Raw genomic sequence first — 8014 nt, 5'->3', positions numbered from 1 at the left:
AAGGAAGCCTTTCCGAGACCATCTCACCCCTTGTTTGATGGGTGAAGGAAACAGGTTATATAAGCTTCTATTAAGACCACATCGTAGAGTGAATGGGACGCTGATTGTTTCTCTCTTCCTTTCTAGTTCCTCTGGTCACACGTTGAATAAAAAGCTGCAGAAAAAGCAAGACTTCCACTCGGCCTCATTCTCAAGCCCCCTCTGAGTACATACCTGTGAACGCACCTGACTACACACCAGCCCCTTCACCTCCTTATTTATACTTTATTTTTTACATGAAATGAGCAGAGGGCTAAATATTCTAGCAACGTTCTCAGGCAGTCCTTGGGAGTCTTTTTTGTTTTTATTTTTTTAAATTTATTTATTTTTGCGGTACGCAGACCTCTCACTGCTGTGGCCTCTCCCGTTGCGGAGCACAGGCTCCGGACGCGCAGGCTCAGTGGCCATGGCTCACGGGCCCAGCCGCTCCGCGGCACGCGGGGTTTTCCTGGACCGGGGCACGAACCCGCGTCTCCTGCATCGGCAGGCGGACCCTCAACCACTGCACCACCAGGGAAGCCCAATAGGTGTTTTTAATCATCAGATTATTTAACCACTAGGGGGCACACTCATATAGCTGCGAACTTCTCTGACTCAAAATCCTGAAACAACTTTTTAAAATGTATACATTTCTTTCATTTCTATAAAGGTAACATAAGTTTTTTTTTTTTTTCTTTTTATGGATCTTGACGTGGATTCTGGGACTACCAGGGGCTTGCTGGGGTCACGCAGCTGACCATGACAAGTCAGTTAAAACTTCATTCCTAAGGAAGGAATTTGCAAGGGACAGACACACTTTTCAACTTTTCACCTTCAATTGGATCAAGAAGTTCACCCCCACCTGCCTTGTATATCTTAAAGAATATAATTTATAGACGCCTCTCAAACCGGTAATAACTTTGGTGGGATAGGATGTATGATGTAAATGTTCTGATAGGAATAGCAGAAAGCAAAAGTTACAGAAAAACAGACAGAGGGAATAATTGAAGTGCGTGATTTAATATCTGGATTTTTCTGAGTAATAATATATTGATTACAATGTATTTGACTCATTCATTCCGTCCCTGGAGAGCGTTAATTGAGCACTTAGATGAATCCGGGCACTGAGCTAGGTGTAGAACAAAGATGCATCCTTTCTTCTGTCTTGAGACCCTTTTGTTCCAGGAATGAAAAAAAAAAAAAAACAAGAATTGGAGGTGAGATTTGCACGCAAGTAATTCCAATATGCTTTGCTGCCATAAGTACCCCTTCTTCTGATCTTGGATACAAATTATCTAAGGAAACAGTGCCTCTACCTGGAATGGCATTTGAAAATCCAAATTTTTTTTTTTTTTTTATGAAACTTGACTTTTTAAAATGTACATCGGTGTTTACTTCTAAGTGAAAAGAGCATGTTCCAGGGCTTCCCTGGTGGCGCAGGTTGAGAGTCCGCCTGCTGATGCAGGGATTTTACGTCTCAGTTCTTTGTATCATCCTCTACCTCATTTGCTTCACTTCCTCCTCATCTGCCATTTCCAATTAGTAATCATGGTCAGTTAATTGTACCTCTTGAAAATAGACTATTCCCTCAGTCTTCATTGCAAATGCCTTGTGCAAACCTCCTACACCACCTTCTTAGCCTTTTTCTCTTCCCCTCCATTTGATCCTCCACACTTGGCCAGACTTCTCTTTTTAAGTACAAATGTACTGTGATTCTCTGGAAAAAAAAAAAAAAAAAAAAAGAGCATGTTCCAATAGTTATGACATAGCATGATGACCATTACACAGTTTTTGTAAAATTATATATAAGCAGAGAAAGAAAAGTCTCAGTGTTAGATGAAGTCATTCTAACATTTGGAACTTGAAGAAAAAGCTTTCTCTCCCATCCCATGTCCAGTGGGAAGTCCAGTGTCTCCCCCAATATTTCTGTGAGTTCCTGACAATTTACGTTCCCATGCTCATTTCTGATTCTGAGTTGCTTCTTTTTAACTCTTGTGGTTTGCCTTCCCTGGTCCAAACTTGGTCCCTATTCCTTATTCTCTGGAACCGTTTCTTTATCCATTCAAACTGTCACAGACACAGTATTTGTGTTTACTGTGGTTAAGGAGGTCTCTACGCGAGTGGAGCTTACATTCTCGCTCAAGGCATTTGCAGGTGTGTTACTGATGAGTGAATGCAACCATTAGACCCCCTTGATGAAACTTGACTTTGGGTGCTTCTGGGTTTCAGGAGAAAATTCTCACTCCAGGATGGACTTCCAGATGGTGAAGACTCCCAGGGCTGGGATTATGTGATCCCTGTTAGCTCACAGCAAATGGCTTCGGAAAGTCCAGCCTCTGGCCAGGAGGAGCTTCCTTAGCACTGTTCCAGAAAACAGGGGGAGATACAGAAGAGTCCGCATCTCCGAAAAGTACATTCTGCGTGGGTTGCCTGGATTCCTTGAGGTGAAGGTTCTTGGCTGAGGGGCAGTAGTCCAGCCGCCTCTGGATGGAGCAATGGACATTTTCCAGCCGCATTTTCCAGGATGGCCAGCAGGTTGTGGCAGAACGGGAGATACAGATTTCGGATTCAGAAGGCTTCTTGCTGCTGCCCCAGAAATGTCCTACTCAATTTTCCTTTGCCTTTAGACAACAGGCAAGCAAACTTCCCCTCAGAAAATGCAAAACACCTTCCTGCCCCTACATCTCCGTCGCCTGTATCCTTTCTTTAAACCGCAAAGAAATCCCTGCTTTTTGGCAGAATTTTAATCAGTGATTCGAACTTCCTAACTTTCACCCGGAGAGCAAAATTTAGGTACCTGATGAAGGAATGTTCCACAAATCTAGACACAAGCAACACACACATTTGGGGGCGTTGTTTCATATCTTTAAACCCACGCTGGTTCTCAGTCTGAATGATTATGTCCTGGACAAGTTCAATCCTTGTCTGCCCTGATTTGTGGTAAGGATTGCCTGTATAATTTGCAGGGTCCAGTGCAGAACGGAAACGCCAGGCTCCTTCTTTAAGAAGGCTTCATAATTTGGGGATGGTGATAGCAGAGTATCAAGCCAAGTGCAAGCAGGCCCTTCTAAGAGGGGGACCGTGTAGGACACTTTAGGGCACACATCACAAAGCCTGCCCTGCTGGTGGCTGTTGGCCCTCTGAATCTCTCCTAGAATCTGAAGTGTGGGCTTCTTGGACAAGCTTTGGTCCTTATCAAAAGCATCTCTGGGGCTTCCCTGGTGGCGCAGTGGTTAAGAGTCTGCCTGCCGATGCAGGGGACGCGGGTTCGTGCCTGGGTCCGGGAGGATCCCACACGCCACGGACCAGCTGGGCCTGTGAGCCGTGGCAGCTGAGCCTGTGCGTCCGGAGCCTGTGCTCCGCAACGAGAAAGGCCACAACAGTGAGAGGCCCGCGTATCGCAAAAAAAGAAAAAAAAAAAAAAAGCATCTCTGAAATTTTAGGTGGGGCTGGACAAGCACAGACCTGTTCCTAGACTTTTCATGTTTAAGGTACGAGCTTTATTTTGGCTGAGCACCGAGAGACGGAACAGAACCAGCATTGCAAAGAGCCGGGAGTGGAGGAAAAGACGAGGAACCCGGGTTTATGGCCAAAGCGGTGTGGCTTCCAACAACCGTGTGCTGGTCTTCGTAAAATGGAAGAATGATGGTTGAGGTCCCGAAGATTATGATAAGCAGCTTATAGGATGTTCTAAATGGGAAGGGAAGACCTTGGTGGGTTATAAGGAAAGCATGGCTTTCCTGACACTCATTCTAGCTGCCATGTGGGGAGATGCAGAGAATGGGTGGTGGAAAGTAATACCCAATAAATCGGGGACTGTAGGGGACATGCTGGCAACAGTAGGCTACGCGGGCGAGGATGGTAGACCTGCCCGGAGTAACGGCACAAGAAATAGCAAAGAACGCCATGACTAAGGAAGCCAGCTGGTGTGGGTGGAGGCAGTCTCCCATATATTTGAGACCCATATTGGCAGTAGGAGTAGCCAGACTTGCTGGTCATTGACTGTGGGCTGGGGTGCAGAAGAACGGACAGGATACTTATCACTGATGACTTCTTGTTTTCTTGTTTGAGCCACTGGAGGGATGCTGGTGCCATTTGCAAAGACGGTGCTCAAGGGAAAAACCTACACACGGCAGGCTCTGAGTTGGGGATGCTCTCACCAAGAGACCCAGGTGGAAATGCCAAGGGAAGGCTGGATGTGAGGACCCCGTTGGTCTGGAGATGAGAAAGAAGCAATTGGGGAGACTGGTTCCAGCCACCCCTGTTGGTTTCCTTGATCATGTCCTGTGCTAGTTCAAACTGGCTCTTGCCTTCTGAGGACATGAATTCAACAAGTTCACTCTTTATTTCTTCTCTGAGGCTCCAAGAATGCCAACCGATGCTCCTTTTAAGAACAGAGTACATTCAACATCATTTGTCGTCTGTGCCGATAAAGTTATTACCTAACTTTAGGTAGAGGTAAAGGGACTGATGCGTGGCCAGGTAAAATCAGGAAGTGACCATCTCTCTTTTTTTCCCCCAGAAAATCATTGCCAATTGAATTAAGAATATTTAATATTTTGGGTAAACAAATATAGTCATGGCACCCAAATATGTTGCCCAAAGGACTCCTTCCTTAGTGTTACTGCGCTATGGACAAAATCTCATAAAAGCGTTTCTGTAGAGCAATTTTTGTTACCTTAGCAGAGCTGTGTCTGTAGCTAGATCATGAGATGGCATTGTGACATGGAACTGAGTATTATGGTGATCTTAGATAAAATACTTTTCTAGGAGGGTAGTAAAGTGGTGGCTCCTGGTGGCATTTTAGGAGAAAAAGTCAGAAGGTGTTTCTACATTTCAACTCTTAGAATATAACCACACCTCTTTTTTTTTTTTTCCCGACTGGCAATATGACATTTTTTTTCTTTTTTTCTTTTTCGGGTACTTCAAAGAACTCTCCATGATATTCATGATAAAGAGGTCCTGTTAGTGCTACCAGAAAAAAACCCTTGTGAAAGAGGCAAGTAAATACAATTCAAAACAGACAACGACCTCCGAACCCAACCTCATTGCATGGAATTGAGATTCCAGAGGAGTAGAAAGTAACCAGAGGCAGAGAACCGTTTCTTATGCGTGATTCCAGGGCTCAAGATGATGAAAGAGTTCTTATTTACATGACTTATGACCACATCTGTTTTGATGTCATTATTTTAGCTCATGAATTCAAGGCAGCTTTGAAGCCGATTTTTCACCTGTTTTATATATTCATTCAACAAACTCTTAGGAGAGTGTGCTAAGGACTTGAACAGTTCCTACCTGATGAATGCTTGGGAGAAGGGAGTTTCCATAGGATGCAAGATGGACGGATATATAGTTACACTCTCCTGGCTGTCAAGTGGGTCTTGGACTAAACAAGAGTGGGTCTTGAGGAGATGCCAATGAGAAAGGCATTGTAATCAGGAAAGTAAGAGATGATAAAACCTTCAATCTGGCCCCTGGCATCAGAGCTGGAAGGGTTTAGGGGAAGTGCCGACGAAGCCCAGACATACACAGTATCACTTCACAACAGCCACACGGCCTCTTCCTCTTTTCCAGGAGAGGTTTCTGTGTCAAGGGACCAAGGAGACGGGAGTAGCTAAAAACTTAAAAGGCAGGAGTTCCAGGAATGTGTTTGTATGAGTTTCCTGGGGCAGCTGTCACAAAAATGGCCACAAACCGGGGGCTTAAAACCACAGGCATCCATCCTCCCCAGTCCTGGGGACCAGACGTCTGAGGTCAGCGTGTCCCAGGAACGCGCTCCCTCCAGAGGCTCCAGGGGAGGGTCCTTCCCCCCTCTTCCAGCTTCTGGGGGCTCCGGGCGTCCCTGGGCTCGTGGCCGCATCCCTCCCGTCTCTGCCTCCGTCTTCCTGGGGCTTCTCCTGTGTGTCTGGGTCTCTCCTCTTCTGTCTCTTAGAAGGACCCTGTCATTGGATGTAGGGCCACCCTCATCCAGATGACCTCATTTCAAAATCCTTCACTTTATTCCATCTGCAAAAATCTTTTTTCCAAATAAAGTCACTTTCAAAAGTTCTGGGCTTAGAACCTGGACGTATTTTTTTAGGAGTCACCATTCAAACCACTACAGTTTCCATATTAGGTATTTGCCTGGCAGCCAGTGGATTAAGGTGGGTTTCTGTGTGTTTTTAAAGGTTGAAAAGGCAGCAATAATAATAATGTTATTCCTGACATACCGCTTCGTATTTTAGCACAATAAAATTTCCCTAGATTTGCTTAATGAATCTTTACAATAAACAGCAAGGAATCGACTGTCCCATGTTTGATTTGAGTCCTAGATGCAGTTAAGGGAAATGTTAAAAGTCATTAAAAATCTCACTACCTCCTGATGGCTCACCAGACATTTTTCACACTTCAGAAACAGCAAAAGAAATATAATTTCCAAGAGAGAGAGTGAACACAATTCCACGTCGACATCTACGTCAATGGAAAACGTACCTGGGTAGACACGGCTAGGAAAACGAACAGAGAGTAATTTTCAAGATTTCCTTTCATTAAAAACAAAGCTTCCTGGTTCAGAGATAAAGGAAAGTAAAGTGCATTTTTTTTTTTTTTGGTAAAGGAAAGAATCCTAAGATTTGGAGTAAACTGCTTGATATTGGCAGGAAAAGCGTGGCAGGAAATATAAAAGTGCTATCTTAGTTCAAGGTGACTCTGCAATGGTTCTTTGAAACTCCTCTTATATCCTATGTTAATCTGATTGATCTATGCAATATAAGAGCACAGGAAACCCGTAGGGACCCATGCTTTACACGTCCATGTGGGATCCTGTGTATAAAGGAATGTGTCTATCAATACAGGCTATTGGTAAAATTAAATAAACATTCTTGGTCATCATGCCTTTCTGGGTTTGCCAATGCTTGGTATACACCCAACTCCAATTCTAGAGGATGTATATTATCTCTCACATCATGGATCAGAGCAGATTTTCAAAAACCAAGCGGAAATTCCACTCCAATGAAAAAAAATTCTTCCATTTCAGATAGTATAAGCCCAACTGGTGCTTTTGAAACAGTGGGATCAGCTCAGAGTCTAAACTCTGCAGTTCTCTAATCATCAGCTGTAGAGTTGAAATATTAACGGAAATTGCTAAAATGTTGGATAAACACTGAACAGATTGATATACCATAAACCATAAGATGTCCATGACCTTTACCAACAGCAGGTGAGAGTCATTTTAAAATTTGATGATGAAACGACAGCTAGATTTTTTTAAAAGGTCTATGGCAAATTTTATTTATATAAGACAAATGTTAAGTTAATCATTGCCTCTAGTTAATGCATATCCCAGATCTTGTGACGTTGTGCATGAAATCTAGACTCACTCGCTCTTTTTGCAGAGTTACATGGGATTGTTTATTGAGTCCAAATGGAATTACAGCTTAGCTGGCTTCCGTGCTGTAGGGCTCTGATCACTTCCTGAAGGGAAGAGAATGTGAACTCTTTGCAAAAGCATCCTACACAGCACATTCTCTTGGAAATGCAGTGGCTATTCGATTTTTCACGTTTGTGTCCATGTGGTCACTTGGAAATGTGATGAATTTCTACAGATAAATAGTTAGATGAGACATAGATAGAGGGCGATAGATAGATAGATAGATAGAGGTAGGGATAGACATAGATAGATAGAGATAGATGATAGATAGATAGATAGATAGGATAGATAAATGGCTGGACAATTGGGATGGAAGAATGCATGTATGAATAGATAAGTAGATGGGAGATAGAGAGATGACAGGTAGATAGATAGATAGATGGATGATAGGTAGCTAGAAGATGGGTAATAGGTAGATGACAAATAACTTAATGATATTAGATGATGGATAGATAGATAGATAGATATAAATAGATAACACAAGATGTCTGGCCAACAAGATAAATGACAGAATAAGTATACTGGACCTAAACTTTCCACATACCCCTGCATCTGCTGGTCATCCTCGTTCTTAGGCGCAAGAGGTGG

This window comes from Lipotes vexillifer, unplaced genomic scaffold (assembly GCF_000442215.2).
Source record: "Lipotes vexillifer unplaced genomic scaffold, Lipotes_vexillifer_v1.1 scaffold512, whole genome shotgun sequence".
Taxonomy (NCBI): Eukaryota; Metazoa; Chordata; class Mammalia; order Artiodactyla; family Lipotidae; genus Lipotes; species Lipotes vexillifer.
This window is presented reverse-complemented; position numbering follows the sequence as displayed.